This window comes from Sylvia atricapilla, chromosome 2 (genome assembly GCF_009819655.1).
Source record: "Sylvia atricapilla isolate bSylAtr1 chromosome 2, bSylAtr1.pri, whole genome shotgun sequence".
NCBI classification, from domain to species: domain Eukaryota; kingdom Metazoa; phylum Chordata; class Aves; order Passeriformes; family Sylviidae; genus Sylvia; species Sylvia atricapilla.
This window is the reverse complement of record NC_089141.1, coordinates 39178617-39196252: the sequence shown is the minus strand read 5'-3', so window position 1 is coordinate 39196252 and position 17636 is coordinate 39178617. Positions and strand designations below refer to the sequence as shown.

At 43.0% G+C, this 17636-nt stretch overlaps 1 long non-coding RNA gene across 1 annotated transcript in view; it reads left to right on the top strand.

Annotated features, from left to right (window-relative positions):
• LOC136357581 (uncharacterized) overlaps positions 1 to 17636 on the top strand; it is a 391604-nt gene that overhangs the window by 298965 nt on the left and 75003 nt on the right. The gene's annotated exons all lie outside the window — the stretch shown is intronic.

Sequence of the window (17636 nt, the reverse complement as noted above, 5' to 3'; positions counted from 1 at the left end):
TCGTGCGGCGGGAGCGGCGGGAGGGGGCCCGGGGCCTCCGCCCTGGGGCTCCGCGGGGGGAGGTTCCGCCTCGTCCGCCGCTGTGGGGGAGGGCGGCCCTGCCGGCAGCGGGGACGTTGGGTACTTTCCTCGGCCTTGTCCCTGGGGCGGGGGAAACCCGAGTGTCTTCCGGGACGGGGATTTCCAGGCCGTGGGCGGCAGGCTGGCGAGCGGCCGGGAAGGGGAGCGGCCGGAGAGGCGGCGGCCCGGGGACCCCGCTCTGGGCAGGCGGGCCCGTCGGTACCGGCACCGCGATCCCGGGGCACGGCTGGGCCGGGCTCGCCGCGAACCCCCCGGCTTCACCCGTGCTGCCTGACACCGGCGTGACAACAGTGGCTCGGCCGCATTTCCTAATATAGGCAGCTGTGCTGCCTGCCAGAGGGGAAACAACGTGACCTGTGAAAGACTTTGGTCACTTGAAAGCACTGGGGAAGAACAAGAGGAAGACAAAATAAGACCATAAATTTCCACTAGAGGGGTTTAAGGCGGTATCTCTGCATATGGAAATCTGAAAATCTTCCACAGCGCCTATCAGAACGCTGACCAAAAGCTCAAAATGTCCCAGCACAGTCATGGTCTGGCATTTCCTATGAACAAATAGCAGATAAGAGATTTTTAAAAGTCCCGTTTTGTGACGACAGATTGGTAGTAGGGTGTTTACACAACTAAGAACTGAAGAGTAAAAATAAGGAAGTGTAACACTAGTGTGACACTAGTAGGTAATTTTCTGTATTGGAGTTCCAGTAAGATGAGTCTGCAAGAGACTCATTCATATATTTTCTAAAACTCTTTTCAAATTTCCTGCCGTATGTGATGACATCATATATAACAATACTGTTAAATTTGAACTGCGGTGGTGGCATCTAGTACAGCGCAGCTTCTACTGTAACACTACTTAACATCATATAGTGGTAGACAGAGAAAAATTTGCTTCGCAGCAGCTGCAGAAAAAAAGAAAGTTAAAAGCTTCCTTTTAAAGTTTAAAATGGTTGTCAGATCCGTGATACCTTGTTTTAAGGAAGCTGCTGACACGGGGAAGAGAAGGGTCAAAAATGGAGCCAGCTCTTCAAATACCTTATATGAAGAGTGCTGAGGTGTGGTTTTGTTTGACATAAGGAACTGTTCAATGTCACACAAGGAACTGAGCTCTATATTTATGTGTGGCTTTAATTGCAAGTGGTTAAAGATTTACATTGATCAGTTATCTCCAGTTCCGGAACTTCAAGCAGGACTCCCCAGATGAAGTTATACTGATCTGTTATAAAAGATTCTTGACATTTTACTGTACATTCTCTCCAAACCAGTACATGCTCTCCAAACTAGTTCCTCCTTAACTCTCCTCCCTCCCTCCCTTGTGCCGCCGCACACCCAGCCACTATCTGCCCTTGCCCCCTGTACCCTTGGCCTCCTGCTAATCTGGCAATATAAACTATTTCCGCCCCTCCCAGGCCTCCAGGCGAGCAGTTTCAGGTTCTCCCTTTGTGCTTGGCAGCCTCATGTCGCAATGGAGGAAGGGAGGGGGAGAAAATAAAAAGCAGGCTAAAATGCTTGTGATAGGAGAAAGAGAGGTGTAGCTGCCCCGAGCGCTTTTTGCTTGCTTTGCTTTTTGCTTCAGTATAGTAGCAGCTCCCCATTCCCAGTAACTTCTTCCCTTTTCAGAGAAAAGAGGTAAGAGGGAACTTTCCCCACTTAGCTGCAATGCTGGATTGTCCTTTATCCGAAGGACATGAAGTAAGAATGTAACTAAAGGGTTCTTCTTAGTACTAAAACTCCTCTGAGGAAGGGTGCGTTATCATTACCATTCTGAGTCTGGCTTCTGCCTGGGGCCAGGGTAACTCTCCAGAAGCAGAGTAAGAGGACAGCAGTGGTGCTTAAGCCCTACCCAAGCTAAATCCATGCTTTGGCTTTGATTCTCAGGCTGTGGCATATCACTAGGGCTGATCCTTATTCCAGCCCTTTCACTAACTGCAGCAACCTTCCAAGATCCCTGTCTTGACCTACAAGCCAGTGAGTGGGTGGGTGAAACAAGGCCCTGTGCTTTGCATACTCAGCTCTAGAGAGGGGGGAAGAAGGCAGCATTCAGATAAAGCTGCCCTCAACCAAAGAAAAGCACAGAGGTCAAAGTGCTAATAAAAGTGCCACTGCCACATTAGCAGGGTTTATAAAAATGAACCTCATGGTAGTGTTGACTCAAAGGTGAGAGAGCAAATTTCTGGAAGTGGGAGGCAGTGACCTGACATCATGAGTGCATTGTCACACCAAATAGCACAACCAGCCCTTGAAGTACCTGATGTGAGTCCAGAAGTCTTCTCTGAAAGTTCCTGCTGAATGTCAGTCTCCTCATGCTGTCTTCTCTGATGCATTCCCTAGCTTACCATCTTCCACAACATTAAAGCATCTGACTCTAATGGTGCCTCTGTAACACACCTCTAAGCATCTATTAAGACATGGAGAAAACACACATTGTTATTTCCGTTTCCATTGCTACTGATTCCTGTATCCACTCTCCCACAAATCTACCCCCCCCCCCCCCCGTAAAACCTATATTAAAAAAGAAAACCAGTTATCACTGGGTAGTGCCCACGTTTTTCAGTTTTCCAGAGGTATCAAATGCCTCCATGGAACATGACCTGCTTATTCTAAACTCCTTAGTGTTGGCTGCACTGCAAGCATCAACCCCCATTCCAGCAGTGAGGAATAGGTTTTGTCATATAAACTGACCTGACATGGGGATTAGAGTTCCACAAAAAATATCAGAAGGAATTCCTCAACTCCTTCAGGATGTAAGGGGAAGATAATGATGAGAGAAATAAGAAAAAATATATTAAGGAAAACTTTGGAAAAGCCAACTTGAGGCAAAAAATACCAGCTGTAGATAAAGTTGCATTATCTATTCAATTTACAAATGAGGCCAAGTCCCAACAGCAGAGTAGTTCTGACATCCTGTAAACGTGAGATCAAATAAACTGTGTCATGATAATCTATGTGGGTGCAACTGCCCACTTCGTTTTTGACTAAACACAGCAACTTTTAATTTATTTTTTTTAACTTTAGGCACAGGTTTGTTCACCTTTGCCCAGGGGAAAGGGAATTGAAGTTTCCCTTCAAAACCTCTTGTCACCGGGAGAGGTCTGATGGGTTTAACATCCACAGATTGGGAGTAGCCAGAAGATGCACAGGAGATAAGAGAACATTAAGGAGCATTACCCTCTGCTGTAGCTGGAGATAGCTAGTCTGGGAAGAGATCGATAACAGAACCAAGGACTGAGGACCAGATCACCATCAAAGGCAAAGGGATCGATAAACAATAGGAGATCGAATACTATACTTGTGTAATTTAAAACCAATGAATATTAATTTCTTTGGGGTGTTTATATATAAATATGTGAAAAGTCTGATAAAAAAGCATGTGAACGATTTTCACAGCACAGCCTGGGCATGTGTTGGTGAAATAATTTCTATTGCACATCCTGGCCAGAACAAAGTAATGCCTTGAGTCTCAAACACTGCAAAGATGTAGAGTTTCTGTTTTTTACGCTGTTTTTCCCATGGTTTCGGTGACAAGGGCACCTACCTCTACACCAGTAATAATGATTACTTCTTTTCTTTTTTAAATTAAACTTTTTAAATTGCAGTTGGACATACGGTAAAAAGAAAATAAAATGCCACTGGGGACAAATATAATATCTAGATATTAAGGGCATCCATGACTCATTGTGATAACCCTAAATGTTCAAGGAAAAAAAAACCACCTTGCTGCTCCCTTTCTGAAGGTCAGTACATTCACAGTCTGCAAAGTTTCCATTCCCTTTGCACACAGACAAGAAGTTTCTTTTTCACACCCTCCTACGCAAAGGATCACGAGTACAAAAGTTTAGGTTTACCTAAATCAGTTGTGGGCTTTCTCACATTTAGTGCTCAGATAAATTCTCCAATAAGCCATAAGTAGTCTCAAGAACATATCAAAGCCACACTGAATAAGTTGAGGCTTTTAAATCAGTCAGAAGTTCTCATTAATATTTACTTGGAAGATAAAAACATAATAGGAATGAGTTGCAATGATCTTGGTAGATATTGAGTTCAATTATCTTTTTAGATTGGAGAATCTGCTCACTTTTCTATACTTCATTGTCTGCTTCTAGGAAGACCATTTTGTTCTGGTGGTATAACAAACATACATTCAGCAGGAGATAGAAACATGAAGAATGCCGAAGCAGAAGTGACTTGACTAAAATAAACCACAATCAGGTGGCAAGAGGACCACTTATATATCAGAGAAATAAAAAGGCTTTTATTCAACTGCTTCAAATTGTGTCAATTCAGAGCCCCACATTCCTGTTTTTTTCCAAAGGAGTTGTTTTTCTAAACAGCAGGTGTCTGCTTTGACTCCAAGTTACTTCCTGCTGTCAGAGTAAGAAAATTTCTCTAGATCTGATTTCCCTCCTTTATTCCCCTTTACCTCTCTGCAGATTTTAAAACCTTTCCAAGGTGTTTAATTTGCTTTAAGAACTAAGAACCAGCTGTTGCTATTCATGTTCTTGGGGAATGTTTTTATGTCAATACTCCTTCAACTGAAATGGAATCAAATGTGCCACTGTTTAATTTCCTGAGGGAAATTATACTAGAGGTTTTCTATCAGAACAGCTGCTAGGTTCAGGAAGATACAAATGATTTGTAAATCATGCTAAATGTGATTGCATCACACTTTACCTAGAAAATGGGTGATTGCCTCAACAGAATTCTGTTTAAAAGGCCAAATACCTCAGAAATTAAATAACCCATTCAGAGGCTACGGATACAAAATGAAGTTTCCCGAAGTTTCTACATCACTGTTTCAAATGGCACATAAACACATGGGAACACACTAACTTCCACGAATCCACATACAAAGAGCATCTTAAGCCTTCTGTTGCAACATGCAAAATAAGGCCCTAATTCTGTAAGCAAAACCAGAAATCTGATCTCTGTGGCTGCCTGAGTTCCCAATGCAGCTCATGGGGAACTGATTTGTGATTTACAGCAAAAGCAAAAAACCCCAAGCCCCTGTGTGCAAACTGAACAAGCCATAAATCAGCTCTCTGTGAACAACGATGGCACAAGCAGTTGTACCAGACACAGGGTTAAATGACAGGAGTGAGGGCTGCTTAGGTTAATCCTGGTGCCACATGGTACTAAAACTGCAGCCTGAGAGAAGCTGAGCTTTCCAGTTTTGTATCCTGCTGCACAGCACTGTGTTTCTTAAGAACGTAAGAGAAATAAGAGGAATCATAGTTGTACTGAAAATGCTTTCACTTTCACTTCTTAGGACTTACAGGAATAAATAAATTAAAAGTAACTTAGCATGCAGTACTGGGGGGAAAAAAAGGTAATTTTGGACATTAAATTGTAATATTTTCATGAGAGTATATTAGAAGAAAAACATAGTGAAAACAGAAAAAGAGTGATGCAGAATAGAAACAGAGTGATGTGTCTTTGATAAGGGGTTAAGCTAGTAATTTTGGCTAGTAGCTACAAATTGATTATTAACTTACATACCAGCACCCACTGGATACATGTAACATTGGATATATGTTGAGTGAGGAACAAGTGCCAATTGAGTGAATATAAATGGCTATTTATGACAAGGTTAGAAGACTGGGTTTCTAGAAACTGGAATGTGCTGTAAGATTTTGAGAGATTTGCTGTTAAATTGTTCAAAGAATTGAAAAGTTATTGGGGTGGAGTGGACAGACAGATACATTCTTTACCAAAAAAAAAAAAAAAAAAAAAAAAAAAAAAAAAAAAAAAAAAAAAAAAGATTGCATAAATGAGATGCCAAAGTCAGGTTAAAATAACATGAGATGTCATGCTGAATACTTTGGGTTTTTCAGTGGACTAGCTAGAAAAATTGCTCTGTTCCTGGTGTACTTATTCAGAAGGAGCACCTCAGACTCAGAAAACAAAGACTATACTGACAGGGCTTAATTTAGCATCAACCAGTGGCTGCACTGACCTGAAATCCATCTATCCCAGTACCAGCCTGTACCAGACATCCCTGGTTTCAGCTAATTTCTTTATGTAATGAAAACCATCTCAGCCTCTAGGGCGATAATCTGGGCCTATTATCTGAAGTTCAGTGTTACTAATTGTGATAATCCAAAAGGTCACTCTAGTCCTTATGAACAAAGATTTTTTGGGGGAAAGGAAGTTTGCATGAAAATTGAAGCATTCTTGGGTCAGGGATTCAGAGTGGCAGTGAGCACAGCTGGCTAGGGAAACAGGAGTTAGATGCTGCATTCATTACCTCACAGTGCTGCTGAGACAGAGAGCCTTGGAGAAGCAAAGGGTCCTTTGTTTCTCTGCTGAGTTATTTTAGCAGAGAAAAACCTTCTTCCGCTGAAAAAGCACCATCCTAAAGATCACTGATATCAAAGAATGTGAAAAGGCCCGAGGTAAGATTCTTCCATTCTTCATTGTGCAAGGTTCAAGAAACAAAGCACCCCATTCCTAACAGGCAAGGCAATAGGAACATGTTTTGAACAAAAAGAAAAACCTGATAAAATGTGCTTGTACAGCACCTGGAAAATTAAGCTCCAGCCTCTGAGGCTTTAAGTCTCTACTCTATAAAACATGAATGTTGTAAGTTGCCATGAGATGGATTTTATCCTGCTCTGAGAATAAAGAACATATTTAAAACAGACTAGACCACCAATTCTGAGACACAAGGTGCTGTGCTGTGCTCCTTTCAGGCTCTGGACTAGTGGAGATTAAATTACCATCTAAGGGCTGCCAGAGAAGAAGTCTCAGTATCAAATGTGTTGAAGCCTTAGGCATACAGCATGATTTCTAGCACCACCTGCACATCGAGAAGTACAAATGCAAGGGTCTGAATAAAGTACCAGTGTCTTGAGGCTTGATACTGGCCTCTTGCCACTTCCTTATGACTTCCATAGTTTGATTTTAAAGAAAACTACCTTTTATCCTGTCTCAAAGCTCTTCCTAATACAGTTTTGAATGTATATCTATCTAGGAACATGGTTTGTGTCTGAACTTTGTCAAACACATACTGTAAGTCTCCAGAACACTGTCTCTTTCACTTGGGCACAGTTATAAGCACAAAATAAGCTACTGTGAGAACATTTCCAAAATTAAGCAGGTTATCTTCCTTTGAAAGTATATACAAGAGTTTGGCATTGGCCCAGGACTGTAGGAGTTTCTGGTTTTTGTGATTCTGTTTTTCTTACTTGGAAACAATAGTGGTATTCATGCCTAGGCAGTTCGTGAGGTTACAGCTTCTGAGGCTGAGTTTCTCAGTACGCAGTAATTGCTATAAAAGATGCAGTGTACTTCAGTGTTACCACAGTGATTTCCCTTCTGCTGGCTCCTGTGGAGCAGTTAAAGATTGTATGTGTTTTAAAGTGAAACACTGCTTGTACATACGAAGCTACTCAATCCTGCATCCAGACATGTAGACCTGCGGGCCAAGACTTAGTAAACTGGGATACATGTACTTCATGACTGTGAGCACTATTCTTTTGTTTCTGTCCTTTCAAATCTCTTCCCCCTTCCAGTCAACTGCTCTCTACCCAATGCTAATCTCCTGCACACAGAAAATGAGCACATTTATACAATATCCTGTTTGTCAAACGTTGTTTTGTCCCTTTAGTTATTACACACAAGTACTCTTCAGCTGACAAGTTGTCAGCTGCATTGTTTGCAGGTTGTCAGGCCTCCCACACTACAGTGCACTTGCCCAGCCTCAGAGAGAAAGGCTATGGCTTTTTCGTAGACAAAAATAAGAAAAAAAAAATTCATTGTGAACCAATTTCTTCTGTTCAATAAATAGTTGAACAAAAGACAAGTCTCTGCAAAGCGATGTGTGTTTGTCTTTCGTAACACAACACTATGGCAGGCACTGCAGTGAGCTAGAGAAGGCAGGCATGCCACAGCAGCTCTGATAACAAAAAGAGCTGCTGACCAACAAAACTCTTGGGAAATACCAAAAAAGGGTGCAGAATGTGAATGCCAGGAAAGAGAGGGACAAAGGTTAGTTACAATGATGCAACTGCCAAGAGAGAATTGTCTAGTAGAATGTGTAAGGGCTATAGAATAGATACTTATATCTGAGCTGGTCAGTCGTTATCGTCAAATGAAAAGATGAACATGCCTTTAGGATGTGTTTTTGTATTAAATCCTAAAACAGGAATTTAAAATTAATTACGTGCATCACCCCAAAGTGCATTTTCCTTTCTGTTGATTGCTAAGGAAGTGAGAGTGTTAAGGCACTAGGGAGGTTGCTCCAAAGTCATGCTTTTTTGTAACACCATTAGGAGGCAAACATAACTAAAATTAGAGGATGAAACTACCTGAGGTCTGGCCCAGACTATCAGACCCCTCTGAGTTTCCTTGGGACTCAGCCCCTTGGTGACTTGAATGGAGAGATCCAGTTCTCCAAAAAGGACTTTTAATAATACAAAAATAACAAACAATAAGGCATCCAGTGTATTGGATCGAACTGGATCAAGGCAGTAACAAGGGGCAAAAAGCACTAGGCCGAAGGTGGAGTCCAGGGTCAGAGAAGGGTAGTTACACAGCCCGGTGTGGGAGGGGAGTTAAGGTGTTGTCTGAGGGAAGGGTCCAACGGGGAACAGTGATTAAGAATACTACAATTCTTGCACCAAAAATCAACCTATGAAAACACAGAGAACTGAGAACTTTCTGGCAACAATTAGCATAGAGAGCATGTCAATCAGCCTTCTGCTTATGGCACTGTCTTGGTTTAGATAGACAAGTATCTGCCGGGAAAGATTGGAATTTCCCTTGGAATGTAAGCCCTCCTCCTCGCCTTTTGCAAATTATTATAAATTTGCAATTAAAAGGCTGTCAGGCAAAGATTTTGGAAATAGGTATAGCAGTTCTTTTCTAGGGATTTTAAAAATACAAATGTTGTAGTACAGAAGAATAAGCAAACAAACAAACAAGAAATCCTAGAAAACCCTGACAGAGTCAGAAATACAACCTGACACCCTGCTGGTCAGGGTGTTGGAAGAAGTCCAAAAGTGAGCCCTCCTGGAGTGGCAGATGTGGTTCTGTTGGAAGCAGAGATGGTCCTGTGCAGCCAAGGGTCCAGAGATCGGTCCAGTCTTCCTTTGGGAGTCCCGTGTGAACACTGGATATCTGGTGACACTTTTTGCTCCTTTTTATCTAGCTGGAAATGGTTTGGCTCCTCCTCCCTGGGTAGAGAATCTTACAACAGTATGATGTAATGTGTCATGTCATTCATGAGCTTTAATGGTCCATTAACAGAAGATATTCCCATGGGGGTAGTGGAAGAATAAACAGAGATAAGCAACACTGCCCCATCTGATAAGCAACGCTGCTCCACCCGGTTTTTTAATAGCTGGTTTCTTATCAGAGAAGGCAGTTACCCCCTCCCAACTGGGTTTGGCCACCTCTTTGTTTGAGGTAAGTAGTCTTAAGTATCCAACACTTGGTCTCCCTGGTAACTTATTGGGGGGGGTGTGGGGGTGTGGTGTGTGACATTCTTTAGAGTGAAAAAGGTACAAATCTAATGCCCAACAGGCACTAAGAATGGGGTTCCCCAAGGCTTTTTTCCAGGGTTCTCTTTTTTCCTGTGGAAACTGCTCTCTACAAGAAGACAAGGGAAAATGATAAACGAGTCAATGATTGTTCCAGATATACATATTTTTTGTGCATGTTTTATGTAGCAAAGGCAGGAACCCAACAATTATTCCCATGAACCAGACCTGTGGTCTGCTGCCATTTCTAGGAACCACAGAAAATACAAGAAATTCAACAGCAGGAAATTATGAGTAAACACAGCAGATCTTAAGATACTTTTTTCTTTTTGTTTCTGTCCATTTTTCACTTTTGTTCCATCAGGGAGAGAATTTGACTAAAAACTGCAGAAAAACAAAACTAAAATTCTTCCTCTTGGGGAAGGAGATCAGAACAAGAGTTAGTTTTTTTCAGTTTCTTTTTTAAAACACTGTTTTGGAGTGGGATTTTTTAGAAGCTAATCAGGAAAGGGTCATTGTTTTACTGGTGGAATTACAAATAATGAGCTATGGCAATAACATATTCCTACAAGGACACTATCTGTAGGTGTCCTTCGGCAGGCCTCAGCTCATAAAACACCAGCCCAGGAGGCCTAGGCTGGTGCACTGGTCCCAAAAAGCCTTTTCTGGGCAGTAAGCACCTTCTCTTGGGCTGAGATAATCCTCTCTGCAGTAAATGCACTGTCCCTACTGCCACATCTGAACATGAAAATCCAGGTACTCACCAGCCATGGCAGCTGCATTTCACATTAGCAGCAGTTGGGCCATCTCATCCTCATTCTCTCTGTTCAGCAGGTAAAATAAAATGCGGGAGGTGACTGCTGTTGGGGCAGCCAGAGAGAAGAGAGGGCTTAGTGACGAGCAGCTCATCAGGAGGGTGGTCCTGCAGAAGAGCGCAGCAGTGCATTTCATACACCAGAATTTTGGAAAGCTGAGCAGTCCACAGGCAGGTTCAGGCACACAGAAACTTTTGACATACTTACAAAGTGTGGCATGGGGCCAAATTTCACAAACAAGTAGTCAAGATAATCAAAATTATTTGGCTGCTCCCACCAAGGGCTGTGTTTTCCAGAGTATAATCTGTCTATCATAGAGCGTGCCAGTGGTATTTTATTGCCAAAGAGGCTTCAGTGGAATCCTCAGTGAGTTTTCAGATTGGTTTCTGAGAAATGAACTTTCCAGGGCAGGATATTTGACAGCATTACCCTCAAAATTTGTGGGAATTGTCTTTGAGTCTGAAGGGGTGTGAGAGTTCATGGATTGAATATGGATCTCTCCAGACCCTGGAGCCAAGGACTCAGGGGAGCGATGCACATCATTGCTGCAGAGCTGGAGTGTTTCTATGGTGAACATCTGCCATTCCAATAGAAGTGTATTCAGCAGGAAAAGTCCATCCCTGAGGTTTCTTGGGGTAGCTACAGTCATCCTAAATGCTGCAGACCACACACCTCTGTGGAAGGCTGTTGTGAAGAGAGGGAAGCAACACAACCAGACTATCTCACCTCCCCCTTAACATTCCCCATCACCTCCTGCACCCAGCCACTGTGGAGCCCACAAGGTTGTGCTTCCCCCATCTGTGCCCCAAAAGGGAGCCGCAAACACCTGTTTCTGTTCCTGAAAAAGATCTTACAGAACCTTGTTGACTTGCAGCACAGGAGAAGGCAGGATTCAGGTAAATCTGTGTTTCCTGGGCAGCCTGTGAACTGGAAGAGATCTGGCCTGGGCAGAGCACAGACACTGCCTGACTCAGTGTCACCCACATGCATCCAGTTCAAAGGACAACCAGGGCAGGTCATGTCCCTGCCACGTGGCCACATTACTGCAGCAGGAGATGGTTCTTGGGCTTTTTACAGAAAATTTGATTAAGAGGTCTGTCATGGGCTGTGACTTAGGCAATGAACCTCCAAGGCTGCTTCTGCTCACAGGAAGTTAATGAGGTAAAAATTCATGGGAAGAGGAAGAACAAAGTACAGCATTGTCTGCAAGGATTTAACCACGTGTGTGCCAAGTGCTGAGGATGCCTGGAATTTTTTCATCATACCAGAGTTTAGAGGTACTATTGCACTTTTCCATACAGAGTTCTATTACAAGAATTTATAGAATTTTAGAAAGGCTTAGGCTGGAAGAGATCTCAAAGATTATTTCGTTTCGGCCCCACTGCCATGAGCAGGGTCACCTTCCACTAGACCAGGTTTCTCAAACCACCACTAACCCAGCTTTGAATGCTTCCAGGGATGGGTCATCCACAACTTTTCTGGGCAACCTGTTTCAGTGTCTCACCACACTCACAGAAAAGAATTTCTTCCTAATATCTAATCAAAGCCCCCCTTCTATAGTCACATCACATGCTATAAAAGTTTTTCCTCAATGACTTTAACTTCAGAGAATCCTCCCCTTCAGTCATACTCAGCCTCTTGCCTTTTTTGAGTGTTGACTCTGAAAATTAGGGTTAGCAAGCATTCCTGGCATTTCAAATGCCTATCCTTCTCATAGTGTGCCACTCTACACAGTGGGTTCTCTTCTGAATGCTGAGATTCAGCTTAACTACACATTTAAAAGAAATTGAACTTGAAGAGAACTGGGTGCCACAGACTAAACTTTGGGGGTTTCCACTTTTTTTAATATCAGTTGGTTAAGAGAAAAAGAAAATATTTCCCCCCTCCCCAATTTTGCCTAGCAGAGTCAATTCTTTGTCAACTCTTTTTGAAAACAAAAGTAGTTTGACCATGTGTCATTCACTTTTTCTCTAAAATTACACAGAATCCCAAATTAATTAAAATATGCTCAACAGTAGAGAAAAAGATCATGGATTTGCTAATCTCATCCTATGTAATTAAGTATAACAAGTCTTATCTTTATTCAATTGGAAACGTAGCAACAGGGTACAAAGCAGAGACCCAGGGTGCTAATTTGGTTTCCTGACCCTCGGATTTGCAGAGGTAGGTTTTTAACTTGGTGACTTGAACATTGCACAGGGCACTGAGACTTTGCCTGACACAGGCCGGTGAGGAAATGCCAGGGAGGGGCTGGTGGTGTTTTAGCACCACCGGGTGGACAAATAAGGGAAAAAAATTCATTTTTGAGATTGCATGGGTGTCCTGGAAGGCAATAGTCGCACCTCAGAGCAGGAGCCCTGAGCAGTGTCCCAACCTCACCTGTGCTGTTCTTCTTATTGGCAAGTATCTCAGGCAGTTTTCACACGTCTCTTCACCAAATCAGGCATTTCTTTTACACTGCATGTGATCCAAGAGTCTGGAAAGTCTTCCCAGAAAAATTAGATTTGCAAATAAAAACATAATATCTGTAATAAATATGACCACAATAGAAAACAAACACGATTTTTATTTTTTAATTCAGAATTTCAGTTGCCTCCAAAACAGCTCAGATATTGTTCAGACACTTCTCAGTATTTTCTGCCAGTTTTGTTTCTCCCTTGAAATCACAGCCCTGGTAGGTAAATGAGTGGGTTCCTTAAATCACAGGGAAAAAAAAAAACCCTGCTTAATGTAGTGTTTCAAAGTGTTTCTTAACACCTTCACTGTTCTGTAGGCTTTTGGACAGTAGTTGTCGTGGGTGGCTGGCCTTGGACAGCTTTTAATGCTGTTCACAGAAGATATATGAAGACATGTAGCATGTGTAGCTATGTAAGAACTGCTTTCCCCTGGCACCAGATAAGATAGTTTGTTGAATTAAGTGAAACCGCTCTCACTGTCCCACCTATATCCTATGTGCTTTACTGGCACACTTCTGCCTAAAGCTTTGGCCAGCTCTGTGCCCTGTGACTTATCTGTTATGGATCTGTTCTTTGGATTACACTACAGCCCAGAGAGCCCTTTGTGCTACTCCACAAATGCACATGCTGTCTCTTTACAGGGCACTTACCCTTGGCTGACATCAGCCAGGGAGAAAGTGGAGCACGAGGCACTCTGGCAGCAGGACCCCCACCCTGGCCGTGTCCCCCCTCATCAAGCTGGAGGAAAGCAGGCACAGATGGCTCCTTTCCAAGAGGGCATCTTCAAGGTGATGCAGGAAACAATGAGTGGCAAAGCTCCCAAAATACATCTTATAAAAGGGTAACACTTGGGTGACTGGTGAGTATCCTTTTGGGATACCTGACCCATTGCTGTAGCCGAGAGATCTCTCCTGGCAGCAGCTCCAGGGCATACTACACACACCCTTTCTGCAAATTCCACATTGAACAGCACATTTGCTGCTTGCTTATCACACACAGCCTGCTTAAAATAGAAGCATTTGAGGCTGACGCCTCAAGTCCTCTCAGCTTTGAATGAAGGAGGGAAAAAAATCCCCTTCAGAGATTCAAAGTACAAATTGTAGTTCTTGCTAATCTGTGTCATGTACTTCTCCTTTGTCCTGCTCACACAGCTCTGAGGGTGAAGTGAACTGCTCAGTCAAGTCTGGCAGATTTCTCAGCTCTTTAAAAGACATCAGAATATTTAAATCCAAAACAATGCAGCCAAAGACAACTAGTGATCTGCCTAAAGAAAGTGAGAAGGACTCTGACTAATATTTTTTTATGTTAGAGTAGTTTGGTGGAAGAAAATTCATCTCCTACCTACCTGCTACTGTACCATACCAGACATGGCATTTATTCCTTCAGCCTCAGCACTCTGTAATCCTTGGCTGCTTGATAGATTAAGCATCGATAGGAAAATTGGGAAATAATGACATTATTGCAAGTTATCTGTACCCCAGACATGTTGGTTGTACTCATTTAACACTTCAGAGTGAGGAGGTAATTCACAACAGGTCCTCTGCATCCTGGGAACATGAGCTGTGCAGCAGGCTACCAGGCCAGGGGGGCACTCAGCTTGGTGGCCCAGGTGCCAGGGCTGCCTCACCCCCTCAGCTGAGGGCACACAAGTGCAGCCACAAGAGCACGACTCCTCACTTGCTCCTGGGCCCTGCACAACACATGGGGCTGAAGACCTGAACACACGGGGACACTGAAATTACTCAAAATCAGCAGGGATGGGCAATCAGTATGTTAGATCCTGTGCAATAACCCTTTCAACAATCACCTCAACCACTTCCACTCTTCTAAAACAAATAATAAGTTGCAAACAGCTGGGCTGAAGGTAAGCCTCTGAGCTATGGACTTAAGTAAAGCAAGGCAATGAAATCCCTGAAAGGCAATATTTTAACAAAGGTGTGTCCCTAGAACTCCTTGCTGGTTCATTCCAAGAAGATTCCCAACTCTTGCTGTATCTGTTGGCATATTGGATCATTTGAGTCCTCCTAGATGTTCCACAGGGAAAATGGGTGCCTAACACAGGGTCCAACCTCCATTTGGAATAGGAAGATCCTTAAACATCTGGTTCTCAACATTCGAGAGATCTATTATAGAGCTTGTTTAGAAAGCACACTCAATCTTGGTTCTGGCTGGAGCAGAGGGCCTGCAATTTGTCTCTCCTCACTGTGCACTGCCCAGCTGTTTGTGTACCAGCTTTCTGTGCAAACAGAGCTGCTGCTGCCAGGTTCATTCAGCAGTTTCACAGGCCAGCATCTGTGACCTTGCAGTTCCCAGGCCTCCCTTGGAACAAGGCTGATTAAAGGAGAGATTGTGCTATCTCACAGCTGTCCCGGTACCTCACAGAAACAGGAAAAGATACAAATGGACCACAAATGCATTTGAATACAATGATGTTATTGTTCCAGCTCACCCAGCTGTGGCAATGACTTAAGGAAAGCAGAGTTTGTGCCTTGATTTTCATTCTAGGAGTACAAGGGCTTTAAAAAGCACTGACAGAGTATGTGACTCAGGTTTCTCTTACCCCTCTTGCCATGTGTCTGGCTCAAACCCTCAGGCTCCCTCACCTGCTGCAGTTGTGTTCAGAGCTATAGCGATGTATTTTATTTCCCAACTGAACTTCCATGGAAATGCAGCCTAAGGACCTGAACCTGTCTGACTTAACAGCACTCACCATTTTCCTGCCTCTTCCCTGCCTGGGGACCAACCAGCTTCTCACCCTGTTCCCCACCCTGACCACTGATCCTCCCCAGGAGGCACCAGTAAGCAATTAATGTTCTCATTCTGAGCTTGTTTCTCACAAACATTCAGTAATTGGGTAACAGAAAACAAACATGGAAAGGAAACAGGACAAGACCCAGCCAGCAGGCCCCCACACCCCACATGCATCACACCACACCATGCCACACCCCACCACGTCCCTCTAATCCATGGTGCCACCTACCAAACCATCCGATTGCATGCATCTTTTCCAGAAAACAGTGAAATGAGAAGCCAGAAAGGTAAAGGATATAAATAGAGGTTAAAGTCATAGAACCCATAAATAAAGAAAACTGTGGATTCCTTGCAGTTCTGATTTTCTGTCTTGGTCTCCTTTCTGACAAGATCTGCAAACATCTTCAGAGCAGGATTTGGGAGGAAGTCACCTCCTCAATGCAGTGAGCTCCCTTTGCTCCAAGTGAGTGGGAAAATAGGTTTGCACTCACACAAAACCCAGGTTCTTGCACTGATTAGTGTAGACTGTAGACTAGTTTAACAGCAAATAATGTAGAGGAATGTGCTACTGAAATGTAATAGGCTGTTTTTGAAAAACAAACGTTCTTGTTCCAAATTGCAGCTGGTGGACCAGTTCTCATCCCAACGGAGATGTCCATTTGTATGACCACGATTAAGCTGCTGGTGTTACCCAGAGTGGGTACCTCCACATTACAGGGATTCATCACCATTAAGCATGCGCCAACGATTTAGACAGCTCTCGAGTTACACCCACAGTTAACCTGAGAGCATTACAGATGCAAAACCTGGGGGCTCGTACCTGGGGGCTCAGTGTGAGAAGTACCTAGAGATACCATAACAGTGCCTGGGTATTTCTTTTTCATGAAGATTATGGTCTAATTGAGTAAACATCAATCCAGGGAAGCCCCACGGCCTGTGTTATGCTAGATATCAGATTAGATAACAAGGAAGCTGTCTCCTGGATTTACAGCTGTGAAGTGGCTGAATCCTTTCTACTACTGACTGGGCAGATTTTTAACCCTCTGTGAACCCAAAGTAGAGCTGGCTAAGCAAGTTGTCCTGTAGTGAGTTTATCCTGTGTCACTGGTGAGCAACAGATCTTCTAACTATGCCACTCATATCAACCATCTCATTTTTAAGCTAATATCTGAAGGTGATATAAAGGAGATTCAAACGGTGTCTGTAGATGGGTGTTATTAACTATCAAGTTTTTTAGTTGCCTTTATCTGAAGCTTATTCATGTGCAAAATTGTAAGTCAATATTTCTTCCTTGGCTCTCACATGCGGATTTTTGCTCAGCATCAGGTGTTTTAAAAATCATTACAAAATAGGCAGGGAGTGAAATGAAGCGTCTATTAATATTTCTGAAGAAACTAGATTTTAATAAAAGTACCTCTTTAAAATGGAGCTATTCTAATCTAATATGTCCATGGCTTCCTCACTGATTTTTTGTCTTCTTCCTTTAAATAATGGTTCATGATCTAGAAACACCTTTACATAAATTGCCCAATGAAAGTCAGTATCATAAATGTTAATGTAGTCAGGATCAGATGAATTTGTAGATTTGCCTCCTTTTCATAACCCTTTTTTAAAATTAACACCAAATATTCTCAGTTGAGTTGAGCAAACCTTTTCATCTTTTCAGAGATTAACATTAGCAGAAGGAGGAGAAAAGAACAAAAGACAAGAGATCTCAGATACAAATGTCACCCAAAGCTGACATTAGACAGCTGACAGGAGAACACAAGAGCGCTGCTCCAGATGGCAGGAGCTGCAAAGGAGGAAGAGCACGGCTGAGAAGCAGTGAAGGGATGCTAACCACAGATGAAGGAGGACGAGAAACAGACACTCCAAGGCATGCATCCAATTCTTCAGGTTACATAAAATGATTTTTTACCATTTATGCACTTCCCTCCTTTTCTGGGTGATGCACATTGCAGATAGAGTTGGTTGCACTGCTTGCAATTACCCTCGCCTGACAGCTCTTGTTACAAGCTCCTGCCTTCAGTTGCTGCTAAGTTTGTTAGATGTTACTC